The sequence below is a fragment of the Schistocerca cancellata genome, chromosome 1 (assembly GCF_023864275.1).
Source record: "Schistocerca cancellata isolate TAMUIC-IGC-003103 chromosome 1, iqSchCanc2.1, whole genome shotgun sequence".
Classification (NCBI taxonomy): Eukaryota; Metazoa; Arthropoda; class Insecta; order Orthoptera; family Acrididae; genus Schistocerca; species Schistocerca cancellata.
Genome location: NC_064626.1, coordinates 1,253,436,283 through 1,253,460,237, shown reverse-complemented (window position 1 = coordinate 1,253,460,237; position 23,955 = coordinate 1,253,436,283). Strand labels below are relative to the sequence as shown.

General features: G+C 43.5%; 1 non-coding gene across 1 annotated transcript; it reads right to left on the bottom strand.

Annotated features, from left to right (window-relative positions):
* Positions 1-3,209: 3,209 nt before the first annotated feature.
* LOC126096827 (U6 spliceosomal RNA) lies at positions 3,210-3,316 on the bottom strand. The gene has a single exon (XR_007522068.1). It is a non-coding gene; the product is annotated as a U6 spliceosomal RNA (small nuclear RNA).
* Positions 3,317-23,955: the final 20,639 nt, after the last annotated feature.

Sequence of the window (23,955 nt, the reverse complement as noted above, 5' to 3'; positions counted from 1 at the left end):
TCCAGACCATCCAGGATGCCCTCCTCCGACTACAGCGACTGGGGAAGGTTGTAGCTTTCTGCTGGGTTCCGGGGCATGTCGGCATTGCTGGGAATGAAAGGGCAGATCTCGCAGCCAAGGAGGCGTGTCTCGCCCCACAAGTATCTCAGTGTGCTATCCCCTTGCACGCACTCACCTCGCTGTTGAGCTCACGGGTCATGCGTCGGTGGGAGGATGAGTGGCTGGAAGTGACTGACAATAAGCTCCGTTTGGTCAAGCCCACAACGCGTGTGTGGTGTACTTCCTTTCAGCCCCATCGACGGGACGAAGTTCTCCTCACTCGGCTTCGAATAGGCCACAGCCCTATGACGCATGGCTTCCTTCTCCGGCGAGAGGACTCTCCAATGTGTGGTGCTTTCTGCGTCCAGGTCACTGTGCGCCACGTTTTATTGGATTGCGTTTTATTTTCTGACCAGCGGAGCGGCTGACTTGCCAGCGGACCTGCCATCTCTTTTAGGCATCACTCGGACGATTGTGGTTAAAGTTTTAAAGTTCTGTGCCCTGTCAAATGTTTTTACAAAGATTTTAGGGAGAGGATTTTAATTTGCTCACTGTGTGACAAGCTCGCCCATATTTTATGTAAGTGGCCAGCCAATAACAATGTCCTGTGACATTCTTGTTTTTTATGTTTCCCCTTTCCTTAGGTTTTACTTTCTTATGTAGCATTTTCCTTCTTTTCCTGCTTTCTTTGAGTGTGTGCTTTAGTTTTCTTAGGTCTGTCCACATTCGTTCCTTTTAATGTGTGTCAGGGCGCTGATGACCTCGATGTTGAGCGCCCATAAGCTCCAACACACCACCACCACCACCACAACTTTTCTTGTTTTGGTATATAGAAACTGTCCTCAAAGTCTGTAAAGGGAATTTCTTACATCCTGTATAACGACATTTTGGTTATTGCGGTAATAAGGCATCGTTAAAAGACGATTTATTAAGTATGTAGGTGTATATGGGATATACAATTCTCTTGCAGCAACAATAACATTAACTCAGCTAAGCATGGAGCCTGCTGGTCGACAGAAACGGGTACATCATTCTATGCTGCTTCAACTCTGTGCCAGACTGTCATTAGTCGCAGAGGCTGGTAAGTGTTGGCGTGTCAGTCTCTCGGCAAACCATGACCAGGTATTTTCGGTGGTTGAGATCTGGAGAATATGTCGTTCAAAATGGTTCAAATGGCTCTGAGCACTATGGGACTAAACATCTTAGGTCATGAGTCTCCTAGAACTTAGAACTACTTAAACCTAACTAACCTAAGGACATCACACACATCCGTGCCCGAGGCAGGATTCGATCTTGAGACGGTAGCGGTCGCGCTGTTCCACACTGAAGCGCCTAGAATCGCCCGGCCACTTCGGCCGGCGAGAAAATGTGGGACACGGAAAAACGCGGCCTTGCGTTACCTTAGTAAAATACTCAAAAAGAGACGCACTACGACGGAATTATCTGAATGGGACGGAAATCGGTAGATTGATGTACATATACAGACAAACAATTTCAGAAAAATTGGACGATTTATTCCAGAGAAAGCTTCACAAAGTGCGCAAGTCAATAACGGGTTTCTCCACCTCTAGCCCTTATGGAAGCAGTTATTCGGCTTGGCATAGACTGATATAGTGCATTTACATTTGCCGATTTCCGTTCCATTCGGATAATCCCTTCGTGGTGCGTCTTTTTCTTTTATTTTGTCTTAGAGTGCATAACTTGGCTGAGACCAAGAAGGGCACACTCACATATAAGTAATGTAACGCATGCTATCGCAACAACTGTGCGAATCAGAAGGGATCCTGGTGTCGACTCAATGGCAACCCGTAATATCAAGCCAAGTGCTGAGTCTGACAACCATTGCTCTCGGAGCCTGCACGTTTGGATATCCCGACTGTGATGTGGACAGAAGTAGAATTAGTCTGCAGAGACGACATTCAGCCTCTCCTGTGTCCAGCGTTGTCCTCAAACACCACACTCTCGGCTCACTTCTTCATGCTTTCACGTCAAGGGTTGCAGCAACGATGATTGCCGTGCTGTCAGTCCGTGATGACCTAGACGCCGTTAGACTGTCTCGTTACCATTTTCTGACTCGAGGTACGGATATGGCTGTACGATCCTGCACGGTGCAGGGAACAAACCTGTATGCTGTCCTCTCCAGCGCTAGTCGTGTGGGACCGATGACATCCTGCAGGGCGGTTAAGCATAGCCCTCTCGAACTTCTAGATAGTCGCACGACAGTCGTGAGATCTCGAGCAACGCAATGTTGTGGAACAACCGACGACAGTCTCTGCAGGTCACGATTCTACCGCTATCGAGTTCTTATTCAAGGCTTAACATGATCTTATCACAGAAAGGTCAAGAGTTAAATGTGATTTATAACTGCGTAATGTTTCCTTTTATTCAGCCAATACAATGAAATTACACTTTTCCAGAGCTTTTCAAGTCTCACACATCTATGAAATATACACTGTCTACCTACTTGGTAACTTTCTTTTGCTAGCGCCTTTATCCCGCATTGTGCGCAGGCTCGGCACGTTTTAGTACGGAACTGGCATGGTTAATGTTAAGGGGTGGCCGGATGTCCCTCCTGCCGCCACCCCATACCCCCTGGGACGGAATTAGTGTACCCCAGCTGTCAGCGTCTAGCATCAATTGTGAAATAGTGTGAATGTGTCTCAAATGTCTGCGAGTCGTGTAAATGAGGCAGGACGTGGGGACCAGCCCGGTGTTCACCTAGTAGGATGTGGAAAACCGCCTAAAAACCACATCCAGGCTGGCCGGTACACCGGCCGTCGTCGTTAATCCGCCGGTCGGATTCGATCCGGGGCCGGCGCTTACCCGAGTCCAGGAAGCAGCGCGTTAGCACTCTTTCTTTTCTTTTTTTAAATCTCATTTTGCTCTCTTTCGTTCGTTGTATCTGCTCGGGGCGGACGTCGTAAGACACCCGTTTTGGTTCGTTGTTGATCGGTGAACTCAGTTTTTTTATTACAGAGGGCAGCTAACCCTCTGACCGAACACGCTGAGCTACCGTGCCGGCCACGTTTTGTTCGTTTTCGTTCGTTGATCTGCTCGGGGCGGCGTTGCAAGACACCCATTTCAGTTCGTCGTTGTTCCATTAACTCAGTGTTTTTATTACAGAGGGCAGCTAACCCTCTGACCGAACGCGCTGAGTTACCATGCCGGCAAAAAATGTGGAACGCTTCACGATTTTGCGTGTCATCCTTGCGCAGGGGCCATGCTAATCTTCTCTGTATCGTTCCAATTTTAGTACATGTACCGCCGAAGCGAGTACAGCGCTCTCGGCTACCCTGGCGAGTTATATAGCTACTACGTATGGTTTAGCTGAAACGCTAATCATTTGCGAATCGAAATACGTTGTTAAGTATAGCATACTATCTTCATGGCGTTGTTGGAAAGGCAAACCTACGTTTCTAGCATTTGTAGACTTAGAGAAAGCTTTTGACAATGTTGACTGGAATACTCTCTTTCAAATTCTGAAGATGGCGGGGGTAAAATACGGGGAGCGAAAGGCTATTTACAATTTGTACAGAAACCAGATGGCAGTTAGAAGAGTCGAGGGACATGAAAGGGAAGCAGTGGTTGGGAAGGGAGTAAGACAGGGCTGTAGCCTCTCCCCGATGTTATTCAATCTGTATATTGAGCAAGCAGTAAAGGAAACAAAAGAAAAATTCGGAGTAGGTATTAAAATCCATGGAGAAGAAATAAAAACGTTGAGGTTCGCCGATGACATTGTAATTCTGTCAGAGACAGCAAAGGACTTGGAAGAGCAGTTGAATGGAATGGACAGTGTCTTGAAAGGAGGGTATAAGATGATCATCAACAATTGCAAAACGAGGATAATGGAATGTAGTCGAATTAAGTCAGGTGATGTTCAGGGAATTAGATTAGGAGATGAGACACTTAAAGTAGTAAAGGAGTTTTGCTATTTGGGTAGCAAAATAACTGATGATGGTCGAAGTAGAGAGGATATAAAATGTAGACTGGCAATGGCAAGGAAAAGAGAAATTTGTTAACATCGAGTATAGATTTAAGTGTCAGGAAGTCATTTCTGAAAGTATTTGTATGGAGCGTAGTGGAAGTGAAACATGGACGATAAATAGTTTGGACAAGAAGAGAATAGAAGCTTTCGAAATGTGGTGCTACAGAAGAATGCTGAAGATTAGATGGGTAGATCATATAACTAATGAGAAAGTATTGAATAGATTTGGGGAAAAGAGAAGTTTGTGGCACAACTTGACCAGTAGAAGGGATCGGTTGGTAGGACACGTTCTGAGGCATCAAGGGATCACCAATTTAGTATTGGAGGGCAGCGTGGAGGGTAAAAATCGTAGAGGGAGACCAAGAGATGAATACACTAAGCAGATTCAGAAGGATGTAGGTTGCAGTAGGTACTGGGAGATGAAGAAGCTTGCACAGGATAGAGTAGCATGGACAGGAGCATCAAACCAGTCACAGGACTGAAGACCACAACAACAACAACAATTTATTTATCTTGGAGAAATACAAGCGTCACAAGGCTCCCATCTACCCAGGCGGCCTGGTAAGCGAATCTTAAACACGAAAGCGACTTCCACACGATGTGTCACCACCAGTTAACATAGTTCTAAAAGTGGACCGTACACAAAAAGAGCTGCGACAGTGTACTGCAGAAGGTGACTGTAAGAAATAGGCAACGATACGAACAGAAGTGACACTTTTATTTAAAGCCAACAATGGCAGTGAAGTTACTGATGGATCCCCTGAGCATTACAAAAGGCAGAACGTTGTTGTTAATAGGGACGGACGGCAATACACGCCCTGAAACGTGATCCCATGTTGGCAGCCAGGTAAGGACGTCCCCCCTCCCACCCATCGCACCGTACACCTTCTCGATGGCATTTATGTTCGGGAACTGACAGGGTAGTCCTTTCCAGGAACATCCTCCCGTTCCATAAGATTCTCCACCTCCGCAGTTCGATGCGGTCTCGCATTGTCATCCATGAAAATAACGTCAGGACCAAATGCACCGCTGAAGAGACGCACTTGCGGAAGGAGTGCTGTGATACAAAACGTTGACAGGTGACTGTGCCGTGTTCGAGGACTTGGAGTTTGGTACTCCCATGAAAAATTATATCTCCCTTCTCCCGCCACTCCCATCACCATTCCACAACACCTGTACCACCAAAATGATTATGTTCAACATTGTTCTTGGGTGCTTTACGTATCCTCATATGGTGGGAGGTGGGAAACGTAATGAACTCAGGAACACTGACGGATATGACCGTTTTGGTGGTCAAAATCCTTCAACGTAATTGCGATACGGAACTGCTTCCACACGTGCGTATTTTCATAGATGAATTCGACCCTGAATTTATTTTCATAGGTGTCAATATGCGACCACAACGAAGAGCGCAGCTGGAGGAGCTATTAGAACGAGCTGGCCGATGTGGCCGAGCGGTCCTAGGCGCTTCAGTCCGGAACCGCGCTGCTGCAACGGTCGCAGGTTCGGATCCTACCTCGGTTATGGATGTGTGTGATTTCCTTAGGTTACTTAGGTTTACGTAGTTCTAAGTCTAGGGGACTGATGACCTCAGATGTTATGTCCCATAGTGCTCAGAGCCATTTGAACCATCTTAGAACGCGAGAATATTCGGCGAATGAACTGGCCTGTCCGTGTACCCGAATTAATCCCATCAAGCACGTGTAGTTGCGTTATAGAGACACGTTGCAGCTCGTCCACATGCGCCAGCGACCATTCAGCAGCTGCCAGGTGCGCGAGTCGAGGAATGGAACGCCCTACCACAGGAACATGTTACCAACCTTGTGGTCAGCATGGGAGCGTGATACAGATCATTCACTGCGGACAGTGGTGATCCACACATTCTATTTAGAACCTCATCGCACCTTTTTAATGTACAAAGGACTATCATGAGTCGTAGTCGTCCAAGTTTTACCGAACCGTGGTACTTGGCAGTGACACGTCGAGCGAAAGCTTCCTTCGTCATTAAATTTTGCACACGAGTGTATCTTACAACATATTCTTTATGATACACATATCTTAAATATAGGTATGGAATTAATTCGTAGAAACGGTTGCGACAGAAATAGCAAAACCAGTATTAGTTATATCAAGAATAAGACAGATATGTCTTTTTAGAGCAGAACAGGATAATTTACTTGCAAGTAGCTGTAGACTCAGTGACGTGGTAGTTGTGGTGTCACCGCCAGACACGGCCGCGGTCCGTTAGTATACGTCGGACCCGCGTGTCGCCACTATCAGTGATTGCAGACCGAGCGCCGCCACACGGCAGGTCTAGAGAGACTTCCTAGCACTCGCCCCAGTTGTACAGCCGACTTTGCTAGCGATGGTTCACTGACAAAATACGCTCTCATTTGCCGAGACGATAGTTAGCATAGCCTTCAGCTACGTCATTTGCTACGACCTAGCAAGGCGCCATTACCAGTTACTATTGATGCTGTAAAACATGTACCGTCAAGAGCGACGTTCACCTTTTATGGATTAAAGTTAAGCATTCAACAGCTACGTCCTTTTTTTTTTGCTAGTCTCATTTCCTTGACCTTTTCCAGACCTCACGCCAGCCTGCATGAGCTAAAATGCGTGCCTTTCGGCTTCCTCTCATAGTGGGTTGGCTCTCTTGCCAATCCACAACAGTAGTCATGAGAGAAGAGGTGAGCTGCAGAGATAGAAGACGTAGTAAGACACAAGAAAGGAAGAGGGATGAAGAAAATTACGAGACCCACTGAAATCGTAACGAGAAAGAGTCACTACCTGCAGAGCAGGAATAAATCGGCGCTCACAATTTGTGAGGTTACCGTTCATATGTCTTGCAGATAATATAATTCTAGCTGGACAACAAGGAATTTTACTGCCTAATCCAGTTAGTCAAATAACGTAATCTTAGTAGGATGGAGGAAATGGCAGAAGTGTAACTGTGAGGGCATCTCGTGAATCATGCATGGGTAGCGTATTGAAGGTAACATTTCTTTTAGGCACTTGCAAAATGGTTCAAAAGGCTCTGAGCACTATGGGACTTAAATTATGAGGTCATCACTCCCCTCCAACTTAGAACTACTTAAACCTAACTAACCTAAGGACATCACACACATCCATGCCCGAGGCAGGATTCGAACCTGCGACCGTAGCGATCGCGCGGTTCCAGACTGAACCGCCTAGAACCGCTCGGCCACTAGGCACTTGCATTTGACACAAATAACTCATTTCTAAGAATCTGATTTTGTACTGTGAGAACAGACACAAAGAGCAATAGAATGTTTGATGAAATTATAACGTCTTCGATGCAATTTGCAAATGTTGCGAACAAGCACAGAGCGCAAAAGACAATTCAAAGTATTCAGTGAGTCCTATTCACGGTTGTTATCCTGTATTTGTTCCAGAGACAATATCAAATCTGTTCCGAGTGTATCGCTAGAAGACGCTGTATGCAGATGAGATGAATAATTTATAAGGCCCACTTAAGGAGCCAAACAGTATAACTTCCTTATAAAAGCCCTAAAGTAATCTAAACTTTCAAGCACAGTTATCGCAAAAGTTCCTTAAAACGTCGTGGAGAAACCCAAATGCTTTAATATATGAAACTGATTTAAGTAGACCACCGAATGAAATAAAATTATTTATTTAGTTTCCTTTCACAGCTGCGTCCTTAATGGTGACTATTTTCGAACGAGTCCATTCATTTTCGAACCACTGACTGCGTCTTTATCATGTATGACAGGATTTTAATACACTAGACCAACTGCGGAAATTATGGATAAGCAGAGGTAGTGAGTGGAAGTTAGTCTACATCTACATCTACACTCCGTAAGCCACCCGACAGTGTGTGCGGAGGACACTTTGCGTACCATTGTCACTGAGTCCTTTTCCTGCTCCAGTCGTATATGGTTCGCAGCAAGAACGAATGCTGGTGAGCCGCCGTGTGGCCTCAAATCTCTTTAATTTCATCTTTATCGTCTTCCGCGAGATATACGTAGTAGGAAGCAATGTATTGGTTGATCTTCTAGGAGCGTTGACTCTCGGAATTTTTACAGTAGACCATACACAGTCAACATGGGTTTAGATAACATCGTTCCTCTGAAACACAAATAACTCTTTATTCACATGAAGCATTGAGAGCTATTGACAAGGGATTTCAGATCGATTCCGTATTTCTGTATTTCCGGAAGGCTTTTGACACTGTACCACAAAAGCGGCTTGTAGTGAAATTGCATGCTTATGGAATATCGTCTCAGTTATGTGACTAGATTTGCGATTTCCTATCAGAGAGGCCACAGTTCGTAGTAATTGACGGAAAGTCATCGAGTAAAACAGAAGTGATTTCTGGCGTTCCGCAAGGTAGTGTTACAGGTATTTTGCTGTTCCTTATCTATATAAACGATTTGGGAGACAATCTGAGCAGCCGTCGTAGGTCGTTTGCAGATGACGCTGTCGTTTATCGACTAATAAAGTCATCAGAAGATCAAAACAAACTGCAATACGATTTAGAAAGGATATCTGAATGGTGCGAAAATTGGCAGTTGACCCTAAATAACGAAAAGTATGAGGTCATCCACATGAGTGCTAAAAGGAATTCGTTAAACTTGGGTTACACGATAAATCAGTCTAATCTAAAAGCCGTAAATTCAACTAAATACCTAGGTCTTACAATTGCGAACAACTTCAATTGGAAGGAACACATAGAAAATGTTGTGGGGAAGGCTAAACAAAGACTGCGACACTTACAAAATGTAACAGACCTGCACTACGCTTCTCTGCCCTCTTTTAGAATACTGCTGCGTGGTGTGGGATCCTGACGGAGTACATCGAAAAAGTTCAAAAAAGGGCAGCACGTTTTGTATTATCGCGAAATATGGGAGAGAGTGTCACAGAAATGATACAGGATTTGGGATGGACATCATTAAAAGAAAGCCGTTTTTCGCTCCAACGAAATCTTCTCACGAAATTCCAATCACCATCTTTCTCCTCAGAATGCGTAAATATTTTGTTGACACCGAGGTACATAGGGAGAAACGATCACCACGATAAAATAAGGGAAATCAGAGCTCGTGCGGAAAGATATAGGCGTTCGCTCTTGACGCGCGCTATACGAGATTGGAATAATAGAGAATTGTAAAGGTCGTTCGATCAACCCTCTGCCAGGCACTTAAATGTGATTTGCAGAGTATCCATGTAGACGTAGATGTAGACCGTGATGTATAACGGATCCCCTATGTGTCTGCCACTGGAGACGACTGAGCATCTCCATGGCACTTTCACTCTTACTAAATGAACCTATAACGAAACGCACTGCTCTTCTTGGGATCTTCTCTATTTTCTGTACCTATCCTATCTGGTGTGGGTCTCAGACTCAGGAACAGTAGTCATGTATTGGTCAAAGGAGTGCTTTGCACGCTATCTCCTTTATCCCAAGGACAGACAGTTCGAATGTATAAAAAAAATACAGTAAATACCGTCCTATAAAGGTCTCAAAGGCTCAACTGTACCGACCGGCCACCGTGTCGTCCTCACCCTTAGGCGTTATCGGACGCGGACACGGAGGGAGATGTGGTCAGCGCGTCGTGTACTCTAAGAAAAGAACAGAACTTCCACGAATATGTACGCGAGTGTGACAGAAAATTAAATAAATAATAAAATATTGTTGATGGTCTTTTATGCTAAGACGATGTTGAAATTATATTAAAATACAATGATTTAATATTGTATTACCATACTGATTAGTTGTAACCTCCCCCTCACTTACCGACCTTAATGACAGTGAAAAATGAAACCGCGTGTACCTAATGGGAGTTTTGGAAAAGCAATCGTCACCGAAGTTAACCTGTCGGTAAAGAGGGAGGAAAGGGTTACATCTAAATGAAAGGAAATGTGCTAATGAAACTGGTGGAAATTAATTTTGAAAAGGGGTAAAGTTAATAAAGAAAGTAAATGTGCAGCCGTTACGTTAACAATTAACTAGCGGTAATTAGGTATTTGAGATTTGGGGGAAATCACGGTCGCCAGTCCTAAGGACAATTACTATAATAACTGAAAAAGAAAGGTTATTACACATATAATTAGCACTAGAAGCGTGGCAACTGAAGGTTGACACGTGTAGTGTGAAAACTGAAAGTTTGTCAGAAGTAATAAATTTCGCTACACCCTGACTTAATTTAGCAAAGAATTAATAAAACCGGAAAATCGAAAGTTAATTTAGTGACTGAAGTTAATAGTGAGCTTTCTTTCTGAAGCACATCGAAATTCAGTAAAATACGGTTAGTCTTGGACTACCTCAACAATCATTTCTAAAGCTACTTGAATCTACGCAATTTAGAAATAAGAGATTTAACTTTGAACTTGAATTAAATGATTCTGAACAATTAACAATAGTAAAATTTAGTATGTACCAAGCTGAGCTGCAGTCACAGGTAAGCTAAATATGCTAACAAAACTCGCACTCTTAATTCGTGCTTATGTAATCTGAATATTGTAGCCAGCTAACTGAACTTTGAAATTAAAGCAGTGAAATAGAATTAGCTATATTACTTTAGTGCTGGCGTTTAAATTTCAACGACACTCGGGTTCATTTCGGAAAAGGAAGGGACCCTGCTTGGTAATGCAATTGGGACAATGAGCAACAAAGGTTCATGCTAGGTTGCTGTAATTATAGTTACGAAAATGGTACAGTATGAAAGCTGAGGTCTGCCATACAGTTCTAAAACTTTACTTGCTTCCAGTCTTCCTTGTTGGTGGATTGAAGGTTTGAAGCCGTCGATCGAGGAGGTGGCGACAGTCACTCATTGTCGGCCGTCGCTGTTGCAGAAGCTGGATGTTGGCGCGCCTTCTTCTCGACACGGTCACCAGACGAAACGGGCTCTTGATGTGCGCTAGTTAATGTTTCCCGTCCGCGACACCATGTCAGAAACTATCATCGCAAGTCGAGCGCAATTACATGCTGCCAAACCCCGAAAGCGCGGCAACTCGCGGGAGCGTCACACAACACACCTGCTCCACCCGCTACTCCCGCCACACTCCTTCTGCTCAGCCCGCGCTCCACGCGGCAGAGTTAACACTACCAAAGATCCTACACACTTTGATTCTTCACACGACTTATCGACGTAATCGTTCGATAGCAGTTTTCCCTAGGCAAGACCCAGCGTAAAAATACAAATAATATTTACGAAACAAACCAATTATACATCGACATAAATGCATAAATATACAAATAGTAAAACAATTACAATATACAAAGAGACAGAAATGTCATATCTTGAGGTAACAAAGCAAGGAAAAATCGTTCGATAGCAGTTTTCCCTAGGCAAGACCCAGCGTAAAAATACAAATAATATTTACGAAACAAACCAATTATACATCGACATAAATGCATAAATATACAAATAGTAAAACAATTACAATATACAAAGAGACAGAAATGTCATATCTTGAGGTAACAAAGCAAGGAAAAAAAATAGTACAATAGATGGAAATAGGAGGATATGCATTTCCGGCGTTACACGTGCCCCACATTGTCTGAGGATGTTCGTGTAACGTAAACAGACTCAGAAAATGTCCCAAAAAAGAAACAGCGGAAATGCATATGCTCAAAACACCAAAAAAATTTAGCATTCGTCTAATTAACCATAACCCAATTTTTTAGACAATAATAATTGAGTGGCGACACTCCTAATCTTATTCCACTCTGTCATCTTGCACAAAATAAAACAGGTTGACAACATATCAAAATTCATAGAAAACATAGAAAATGGTTTAGCTATTCCAAAATCATTAAAATTCGTAACACTATAAGAAATGGAATACTATTTGCAAAATTGATCAGAGTACATGGTCATAAAAAACAGGTATATCAAAATACGCAAACTAATAATTAATTACATAGAATACACAATTTTATGTAACCTTTTCATAATTAATATTCTCGTCATGTCCAATTAACGCTAAACAAGAAAATAATATACAGCAGATAAAATAAAACATAAATATTGACAGTAGAATTCTTTCACATCAGCCGTCCGGGAAGAAAAGCAACTCCACATTCCGTACTCGGGAATACAAAGAATGCCGACAGCGGCACAAGAGCCGACAGCGGCACAAGAGCCGACAGCGGCTTCGCCTCGCAAATATTGTTGCGCCCGCCTGTGCGGCACGCTTGATTTCACTCTACCTTGTAACGGCGTTTCCAGAACGTCCGTTTCACTGAATTCTTTCGGAAAAACTCACTCCCGAGTAATCTCAAGGAGTCCATAAACACTATCACAGTGGATAACTCAACACTGTCCATCATCACACGCATGTACTAGCCTGAAACTTAAAACAGCGTCTAAGTACATCGGCAATGACTAATAAAAACACACAATCATGAAATATTACAGCAAGTTACAATATCATATTTACATTCCTTAATCTACTGTGACTCAGCTGAAAACTTAAACTAGCAGCTTGGATTTTTCAAATGATTACTAATCAGTTACTCTTAAATTATTTAGTCAAAATTAATTACTTATTAATTACAACTTCTTTAATGACCTCTAGGTCAGGCAAAAGCATCGTAACATGGCACATCCTTAAATCTTACACTCTATATTTACATACTGTACAAGTTACCCATTGTGTGGTATTAATCGATCCTAGGTTGGTACAATTTCAAGTCTACAATATTCCGTATACCTAATCGTTTTCCAGAGCTTGGATACTCTAAGCAATAAGCATTTGTGTGAGGTATACCAATGACTTTATATGGTCCATTATAAACAAACTTAGAGATTTCATTGTCTATCTCGCTCGATTTCTCATGAGCTTTAACAAGTACTAAGTCTCCGATAGCAAACTTAACAAAACGCGCTTTAGCGTCATGACGACGTATGCCAGCATCGACTTTTTGCTTCATTACTTCTCGCAAACGATCTTTTTTCACACCAATACTAATGTCAATCCGTGGAGGGAATTTGATTATCTCTTCCAATTCACTTTCTACACTTTTGTCAACGCCGAAATTTCTCACGTTACGGCAGTTCAAATTCATTCCTACGTCAATGTCATCCGGCCAGTTAACAATGTGTATAGGCTGGTATTGCTTATGCACACCGTCTCCTGCCTCGTCAAAACTAACTACTATCGTTTTATCTTTTGACATACATGTCAAAGTTTTGCTTTCGCAATTAATCACTGAACGGTACTTTAATAGCCAATCTAACCCGATAATTACTTCCGTAGTTAAGTCTGGCACGACGACAAACTCTTGTTCAAATCGTGCCCCACATATCTCGAAGTGGACAAAAATCTGTTTTGTGACCGGTTTACTGGCCTTCCCAGTAGCACCGATAATTTTCACTCCTGTTACTGGCATAACTACGATGCCAGGTCTGTCTTTCAGTAACTCAAATATTTTCCCAGATACAGCACTCAATTCTGCACCGGTGTCAATCAACACGTTTAGTTGTAGGTCGTGCATATTAACAGACACTACTATCTGTCTACACTTGTCCTCGACTGTTTCTTTCTTTTCCCATAGTAAATCCTCGTCTATATCCAGGTCATTCCAGAAAAAACCATCCGGCTTTGACCCTAAATCCGGCTTATCTGGCGGCTTTTTCAGCCTCTGTTCACATACAGTTTTAATTTCAACACGTTTGTCCTGAGGCTTAGCCTGTAGCTTCGCCTCCAATACCGAAACCTTTTCCTGTAACTCGTCAACTAGTGAGTGTTGCTTTGCTATCAATTCATTAATCGTCACCTTCGTTGATTCCACTTTGGTCAGATTAATCTCATCCGCCAATCTACCTGGAGGAATGTGTCCAGTAGTTTCTGCAATTACTTCCGCTAGATCTGCGCAACCCACACTGCTATCGTCTGACCGTATAATGTCAGCTCTAACCTCATACACGTTGTAATCTATGTGCTTTTCTACCAATCGTGTCCGGCTATCACTAAAATTTTCGCAATCTTTCTCCTTAATACTCTCGCAATGTTTAAACTGGAGATTTGCATCGGATGGGTCGGTTACTTCTACCACTGAAACTTTCAGTAAGCTAAACCGGTTAGGGCCAGAACTTTCCATTACTACTTCAACATCTAACTCCTGCGGGACGAAACACGACGAATCTTGCTCGTGCTCCTCCTTAACATCAACTATTTCTAGTAAAGTCTGCCGGTTAGGGCCAGAACTTTCTATCATTTCACAAACACTATCTTCCTGCGGGACGAGACGCGGAAAATCCTGCACGCGCTCCCCATAAACACTTCTCCCATACAGACCTCTATAATCTCTTAGTTCGTCGTATAAGCGACCGAACTGCCTTAACCAGACCTCATCCCTCTCTGCATCCCCTCGCTCGATGACGGACGTGTTATCCGACATCTGATCTTCTCTCAACAATTGCGAATCATTCTTAAACTCAATCTCCAGTTCCGCTGTGGGTATTACAGCTGCCACTTTATAATCGATTTCCGGAACACTACTTAAATTGTTCTCACTGACAGCGAATGTATTTTCTACTGCCGTGTATACAGCTGATCTACTACTTGTGGGCGCAATCTTTTCTCTTAACACTGGCACACTCTCCCGCCGTTGATTATTCCATACGGAATTTTCATAACGGCGACACCTGGGTTTTCTCTTGTTATTGGGCCGCCAAAATTTCTCCACGCCCGCTCGGCCCCTCACCGGCGCGGCTAATGGTTTCCCTGTCTCGTCCCAGCAGATACGCTCCCCGGATGCTGCTGAGGCGGCTGATCACACCCTCTGGCGTTATTACTATTCTGTGAAGCCCGTATCACGTTAGTATGATACTGGTTTCTGTCATTCCTGTTATTATTTGCATTGTACCGATTGTTATTACGGTCCGAACCATTATTGTTATTGCTGCGGTATGCATTATTCCCATGGTTATCATTGTTGTGGTTGCTGTGGTACTCATTGTTGTTACCACGGCCTCTACCACTGTCGCGATTATTGCGCCAATTGTCCTCGTCCTCAACTCTTTCCAGGAAATCATTCACTGTCCTATAATTGCTTCCTACGTAGCGTTTTGTATCATCTGGAAGCTTCTTGTAGAGTTCCCAGACTATTTCGGATTCCGTGCGGCGATCACGCAAATATTCCAACTTGCGGATCCAGCCCTCACAAAACTCCTTCATCGAGCCGCGCGAATTCGCATCGAAAGGCCTCGATACGACAAATTCGCGCCAGACACTTTGCTGTTTTTGCTCTGACCAGTATTCAGCCGGAAACAAATTTTTAAACTCGTCAAAAGTCAGGTTCGTAATGTTGAGGTTTAAGCCCCAACGCTTGGCATCACCAGCCAGCACATCAATAACCGCATTAATTTTTCTCTCATTAGTCCATGATCTGGGTAAAACTCTTTCACAATTTTTAATGAAATCCGTCGCGTGTATACCGCCTTTTTTCAAGGGGTCGAACCGCTCCTCTTACGTCAACAATTCCGAACTATGTGCACAGATTGGCACATAGCTCTGTTTTTCGTCAAGTTTCTTTTCTAATTCCGACACTCTCGTAATTACTTGGCAAGTGGTTGTCGCAAGCGTTTCCACTTCCCTCTTTTTCTCTTCGCAGGTATTAGCCTGCTCCCTCACTTTAGTGTCTACTTCGGACACTAAAGCCTTTAAAGTTTCCACCTTCTGTTGATCCTCTTTTTTCACTAATTGAATTTGTTCCGTCACCTTATTCTCGATGATCGGAGCAACTGCTTCTCCTACACTTTTCTCGATTCTGCTAATTTCGGAATCAAAACGAGTATTTATGCTCGCAATTTCCGCCTGAACGCCTATCATTTCCTGTTTAAGATTACCGATTTCGGTATTAATTACAACAATATCTTCTTTGATTTTATCAACTTTTGTATTAACAACTCCAACATTGTTGTTAACAACGTTAATAGCTTTGTTCTGATTGTCTAGCATCCGTTCAATTTTTTCAAACTGAGCCTCTTGCTTGGCAGCCTGAGCTTCTTGCTTGGCAGCCTGAGCTTCTTGCTTGGCAGCCTGAGCTTCTAGCTTGGCAGACAGAGCTTTAATTTCCGCCGATTGACTCTTGATTTCGTTAATCAAAACATTCAATAAATCAGTTAAATTCCCGGAAACTACCGGTTTTACTTCCGTAGCGGCTTCCTCTTTAATTGTCCCCCCGTATTCGTCATCAAGGGATTCAGATTTGATTTTCACTTCCGATTCCGAAACATTTTCTAAAGTTTGGAATTCCATTTTTGCTCTTTGTTGCGTTTCGGCGGTCGCGTCTTTCATGCTAGCCGCCTGCCCCTGAACAATGGGTACCGCGGTGCGCGTTTCCCACTGTTCGACCGATTGATCCTTATCCAAGTCTACCAAATTTTGGCAATTGTTGCCTTCACTCATTTTAATAATTTTCAATATAAATGCCAAACCTCAAATATAATTAGGATTACTCCCACTACTTATTCTCGCTGACGTAACGGCCTGTACGTAACCAGTACTTTGTTACGAGATTTGCACAATGCAAAATTCGTGTCCAGAACAACCTCAAATCCGAAGATTGTCCTGTCACCAGGTCGCCACGTGTAACCTCCCCCTCACTTACCGACCTTAATGACAGTGAAAAATGAAACCGCGTGTACCTAATGGGAGTTTTGGAAAAGCAATCGTCACCGAAGTTAACCTGTCGGTAAAGAGGGAGGAAAGGGTTACATCTAAATGAAAGGAAATGTGCTAATGAAACTGGTGGAAATTAATTTTGAAAAGGGGTAAAGTTAATAAAGAAAGTAAATGTGCAGTCGTTACGTTAACAATTAACTAGCGGTAATTAGGTATTTGAGATTTGGGGGAAATCACGGTCGCCAGTCCTAAGGACAATTACTATAGTAACTGAAAAAGAAAGGTTATTACACATATAATTAGCACTAGAAGCGTGGCAACTGAAGGTTGACACGTGTAGTGTGAAAACCGAAAGTTTGTCAGAAGTAATAAATTTCGCTACACCCTGACTTAATTTAGCAAAGAATTAATAAAACCGGAAAATCGAAAGTTAATTTAGTGACTGAAGTTAATAGTGAGCTTTCTTTCTGAAGCACATCGAAATTCAGTAAAATACGGTTAGTCTTGGACTACCTCAACAATCATTTCTAAAGCTACTTGAATCTACGCAATTTAGAAATAAGAGATTTAACTTTGAACTTGAATTAAATGATTCTGAACAATTAACAATAGTAAAATTTAGTACGTACCAAGCTGAGCTGCAGTCACAGGTAAGCTAAATATGCTAACAAAACTCGCACTCTTAATTCGTGCTTATGTAATCTGAATATTGTAGCCAGCTAACTGAACTTTGAAATTAAAGCAGTGAAATAGAATTAGCTATATTACTTTAGTGCTGGCGTTTAAATTTCAACGACACTCGGGTTCATTTCGGAAAAGGAAGGGACCCTGCTTGGTAATGCAATTGGGACAATGAGCAACAAAGGTTCATGCTAGGTTGCTGTAATTATAGTTACGAAAATGGTACAGTATGAAAGCTGAGGTCTGCCATACAGTTCTAAAACTTTACTTGCTTCCAGTCTTCCTTGTTGGTGGATTGAAGGTTTGAAGCCGTCGATCGAGGAGGTGGCGACAGTCACTCATTGTCGGCCGTCGCTGTTGCAGAAGCTGGATGTTGGCGCGCCTTCTTCTCGACACGGTCACCAGACGAAACGGGCTCTTGATGTGCGCTAGTTAATGTTTCCCGTCCGCGACACCATGTCAGAAACTATCATCGCAAGTCGAGCGCAATTACATGCTGCCAAACCCCGAAAGCGCGGCAACTCGCGGGAGCGTCACACAACACACCTGCTCCACCCGCTACTCCCGCCACACTCCTTCTGCTCAGCCCGCGCTCCACGCGGCAGAGTTAACACTACCAAAGATCCTACACACTTTGATTCTTCACACGACTTATCGACGTAATCGTTCGATAGCAGTTTTCCCTAGGCAAGACCCAGCGTAAAAATACAAATAATATTTACGAAACAAACCAATTATACATCGACATAAATGCATAAATATACAAATAGTAAAACAATTACAATATACAAAGAGACAGAAATGTCATATCTTGAGGTAACAAAGCAAGGAAAAAAATAGTACAATAGATGGAAATAGGAGGATATGCATTTCCGGCGTTACATAGTCTTAGTCTGCAAGGTGAGTTGAGGTATAAAATCCCTTCTTTGGATGTTCCTGAGTTATTTTACCATATCATCATCATCATCATTTAAGACCGATTATGCCTTTCAGCGTTCAGTCTGGAGCATAGCCCCCCTTATACAGTTCCTCCATAATCCTCTATTCAGTGCTAACTTTGGTGCCTCTTCTGATGTTAAACCTATTACTTCAAAATCATTCTTAACCGAATCCAGGTACCTTCTCCTCGGTCTGCCCCGACTCGTCCTACCCTCTACTGCTGAATCCATGAGTCTCTTGGGTAACCTTGCTTCTCCCATGCGTGTAACATGACCCCACCATCTAAGCCTGTTCGCCCTGACTGCTACATCTATAGAGTTCATTCCCAGTTTTTCTTTGATTTCTTCATTGTGGACACCCTCCTGCCATTGTTCCCATCTACTAGTACCTGCAATCATCCTAGCTACTTTCATATCCGTAACCTCAACCTTGTTGATAAGGTAGCCTGAATCCACCCAGCTTTCGCTCCCATACAACAAAGTTGGTCGAAAGATTGAACGGTGCACAGATAACTTAGTCTTGGTACTGACTTCCTTCTTGCAGAAGAGAGTAGATCGTAGCTGAGCGCTCACTGCATTAGCTTTGCTACACCTTGCTTCCAGTTCTTTGACTATGTTGCCATCCTGTGAGGATATGCATCCTAAGTACTTGAAACCGTCCACCTGTTCTAACTTTGTTCCTCCTATTTGGCACTCCATCCGTTTATATTTCTTTCCCACTGACATTACTTTCGTTTTGGAGATGCTAATCTTCATACCATAGTCCTTACATTTCTGATCTAGCTCTGAAATATTACTTTGCAAACTTTCAATCGAATCTGCCATCACAACTAAGTCATCCGCAAATGCAAGACTGCTTATGTTGTGTTCACATATCTTAATCTCACCCCGCCAGTCTATTGTTTTCAACATATGGTCCATAAATAATATGAACAACAGTGGAGACAGGTTGCAGCCTTGTCTTAGCCCTGAAACTACTCTGAACCATGAACTCAACTTACCGTCAACTCTAACTGCTGCCTGACTATCCATGTAAAGACCTTTAATTGCTTGCAAAAGTTTGCCTCCTATTCCATAATCTTGTAGAACAGACAATAACTTCCTCCTAGGAACCCGGTCATATGCCTTTTCTAGATCTATAAAGCATAGAGACAATTCCCTGTTCCACTCATAACACTTCTCCATTATTTGCCGTAAGCTAAAGATCTGGTCCTGACAACCTCTAAGAGGCCTAAACCCACACTGATTTTCATCCAATTGGTCCTCAACTAATACTTGCACTTTCCTTTCAACAATACCTGAGAAGATTTTACCCACAATGCTGATTAATGAGATACCTCTGTAGTTGTTACAATCTTTTCTGTTTCCATGTTTAAAGATTGGTGTGATTACTGCTTTTGTCCAGTCTGATGGAACCTGTCCCGACTCCCAGGCCATTTCAATTACCATAGCGTCTAGAATTTAATACTACTTTTGCGAGACTTCTGTTTCCTTGGCACTGATGTACGTGATCCAGTAATGGTTGTAGTTAGTAGTTCATTTTTGTTCGGTGTTTATAGTCTTCTGTTGGACGCATGAACTTCATCTCGTCATTCCTATGTGATGTCTGTGTATCGTTACCATAATAAAGCACAGGCCTTTCCATTGTTTTTTACCGGCGAGTATGAGAGTGTTTATGAATAAGATTGTTTCATTATCTTGTTTGGTATCCTCGTACACTTAATATTCTTGAATGATTGCGGCACTCTACAGAGCAATACGTACTATTTTGTAACTGCCTTGGAGCCGACGGGAACACGAACCATTAACCTTGTCTTTCGCGGGCGATCCTCTTATCCGGTGAGCTGTCTAGGCATCTCTCTCGATCCACCCTCACAGCTTTTGTTCTGCTAGCATCCCTCTACTACTTTCCAAATTGCGCAGGAGCTCTCTTGCGAAAGGCGAAATTCTGGGTTAGTGTCTTGGCCCGGCAGACCGGTTTTAATTCGCAGTCTGTTTCAAATGGCCGCACTTCCCGCTTTCGATCTGGAGAGAATCCGGAATATTCTTTCATCCAAAAGAGCTGGTCTGCTACGGTATGCAGGAGAGATTCCACTACGCTGGGAAAGTAGGAAAGAAGTGGTGGCGGAAGTTAAACTGTAAGGGTGTGTCGTGAATCGTGGCTATCAAACGTTAGATGTTTTTGTGAGTTGCGTACATTTTACACAAATGACCGTTTTCCAGCAACATATTTAAATACTTGCTTCTTTCAATGCTTTTTAGACAAATTTGTCTCGGTATCGGACCTTTGCCTCAGAAGGCTATTAGTTTGATTTCATCAGCCGACGTTCCGATAGAGCATTTTTCTGGAATGTCTTATAGATTACGGATGGCGGAACACTAACGAGAAATTTGGGAGCACCGACATTTCTGGTTGACTGCAGAACGATTATACTGCCGCCATAATATACTTTGCATGACGTTCTCGAAAAGAAGATAAGAGAAATCACGGCTCGTAGCGAGAGGTATAGACTGTCCGTTTTTCCCTCTCTCGATTTGCAATTGGAAGATGAAAGGGAATGACTTGTGGTGGTACAAGGTACCCTCTGCCATGAACCGCATATGATGTAGACGTATGTAAATTGTGTTTCGTATTTGCTGTTAGGACTAAATCATCTGTAAAAAATAGTGCAACTAGGTGCAAATTTTAATCAAGGGATGTCGTAGTGTTTTGTTGAACTGAAATACCTTGCTGTAGTATATCGGGTGAGCTTTCGCTGAGTACGAAAAACGCTGAAAGGAATCTAACCGTTGTGTACCACTTTTCATGAAAACCAATGTTCTTTAGAGCTATGGTTGCTTATCTGAACCTCTCAAAGAAGAAGCCGAGAAAAGATAAAATACTTAATTCATACGAAGAATTACCACATTGTACAGATTTCATGAAGCTGCTGCGTCCAATGTAATCACTTTCGTCTCAAAACGCACGAAACATTTCAGTTTAGAACAAAGCGAAAGAGCGTCGCAACTCTGGAAACAGCGGTTTCACTGGGAACACTGCTTGGTGAATCTGTTAGAGTGACTGGTGCACACTTTTCCTTGTACATATTCGTCGCGTATTGTCAGCACGAACTGGAGAACTTACGTTAGTACATCAAACTCTTTTTATTTTTTACTGTGAGACCTGCAGTTATACACTCCTGGAAACTGAAATAAGAACACCGTGAATTCATTGTCCCAGGAAGGGGAAACTTTATTGACACATTCCTGGGGTCAGATACATCACATGATCACACTGACAGAACCACAGGCACATAGACACAGGCAACAGAGCATGCACAATGTCGGCACTAGTACAGTGTATATCCACCTTTCGCAGCAATGCAGGCTGCTATTCTCCCATGGAGACGATCTTAGAGATGCTGGATGTAGTCCTGTGGAACGGCTTGCCATGCCATTTCCACCTGGCGCCTCAGTTGGACCAGCGTTCGTGCTGGACGTGCAGACCGCGTGAGACGACGCTTCATCCAGTCCCAAACATGCTCAATGGGGGACAGATCCGGAGATCTTGCTGGCCAGGGTAGTTGACTTACACCTTCTAGAGCACGTTGGGTGGCACGGGATACATGAGGACGTGCATTGTCCTGTTGGAACAGCAAGTTCCCTTGCCGGTCTAGGAATGGTAGAACGATGGGTTCGATGACGGTTTGGATGTACCGTGCACTATTCAGTGTCCCCTCGACGATCACCACTGGTGTACGGCCAGTGTAGGAGATCGCTCCCCACATCATGATGCCGGGTGTTGGCCCTGTGTGCCTCGGTCGTATGCAGTCCTGATTGTGGCGCTCACCTGCACGGCGCCAAACACGCATACGACCATCATTGGCACCAAGGCAGAAGCGATTCTCATCGCTGAAGACGACACGTCTCCATTCGTCCCTCCATTCACGCCTGTCGCGACACCACTGTAGGCGGGCTGCACGATGTTGGGGCGTGAGCGGAAGACGGCCTAACGGTGTGCGGGACCGTAGCCCAGCTTCATGGAGACGGTTGCGAATGGTCCTCGCCGATACCCCAGGAGCAACAGTGTCCCTAATTTGCTGGGAAGTGGCGGTGCGGTCCCCTACGGCACTGCGTAGGATCCTACGGTCTTGGCGTGCATCCGTGCGTCGCTGCGGTCCGGTCCCAGGTCGACGGGCACGTGCACCTTCCGCCGACCACTGGCGACAACATCGATGTACTGTGGAGACCTCACGCCCCACGTGTTGAGCAATTCGGCGGTACGTCCACCCGGCCTCCCGCATGCCCACTATACGCCCTCGCTCAAAGTCCGTCAACTGCACATACGGTTCACGTCCACGCTGTCGCGGCATGCTACCAGTGTTAAAGACTGCGATGGAGCTCCGTATGCCACGGCAAACTGGCTGACACTGACGGCGGCGGTGCACAAATGCTGCGCAGCTAGCGCCATTCGACGGCCAACACCGCGGTTCCTGGTGTGTCCGCTGTGCCGTGCGTGTGATCATTGCTTGTACAGCCCTCTCGCAGTGTCCGGAGCAAGTATGGTGGGTCTGGCACACCGGTGCCAATGTGTTCTTTTTTCCATTTCCAGGAGTGTATTAATCTGTTGCCTACATGGTCTTTGTTGACCATAGCCAAAAGTAAGTAAATAAATAAATAAGAAATTAACACGAACCAGGAAGTCTAGTGTTCGGCTCCTTGTTCCGATCACACGCCGTCTTCGAACGCCGTTCGTATAACAAAACACTCTGACGTTAATTATGGATTAAAAATAAAGCAAAACTGTCTACAACACCAGAAAAAGCTTACGCAAGTGAAACCATTTTTAAAACTACTATCATTGCGGAAATAGGCAAAATGCTCAATATAGAAAGGAGGATATTTAGAAAACCTAAAAACAAAAATTACCAACAAAAGGGACACTGGAGATTAGCCCCTAATGAAACATTCTACACGAACATGGAAACGGTAACGGCCATAATCAGAGAGAAAAGTGCATGATTCTTCGGGCATATAATCAGGACATCAGAAAACAGAATCATCGGGAGAATAATATTGAAATTATAAAACAGAAAAAGCTCTGCTAGATTGATTCCTATAGTCAAGGAAGATATAACAGAAAATTATAATAGAAAATTAGAAAAAAAAACATAGACAAAATAAAAACTCTTATAACCAAACCAGAGTACATCACAATATCCAAAAACAATGGGAGGGATGATTTCATACAAAAAAAGGAAATCGAGGCCATGAGAATGAAGAACAACTCGGCCAATAGGAAACCGAAATACTATTTGAACGAAATTGGCTATAGTGATCAAATGAAGGCCGAACATTATAAGTAAATAAGTGAAGCTGTTTGCAGTCCGAATATCGGTTTATGAACCATTCTGCGTTACCAGATGTAGTCATGTTGCAGGTGATATGCACTTCCGACCTTTCAACTGACTGTATCACATTAACAAGTCATTGCCGGGGGTAGGCGACTGTGAATTGGATCCAGGCACTTTGGATTCATAGACTTACACCTACCCACAGCGCTGCCAAGCTAATAAACCGTCAGTCACCCACAAAAAGCGAACAGAAATTTTCGTCTGTAAATGTAGACTGTGATATAACATAATTGACGTCGTTTCATATATCCGAGATCGACTGCGATCAGTCGGTGTATTTCAGATTGATTGCTTCAGATGAAAT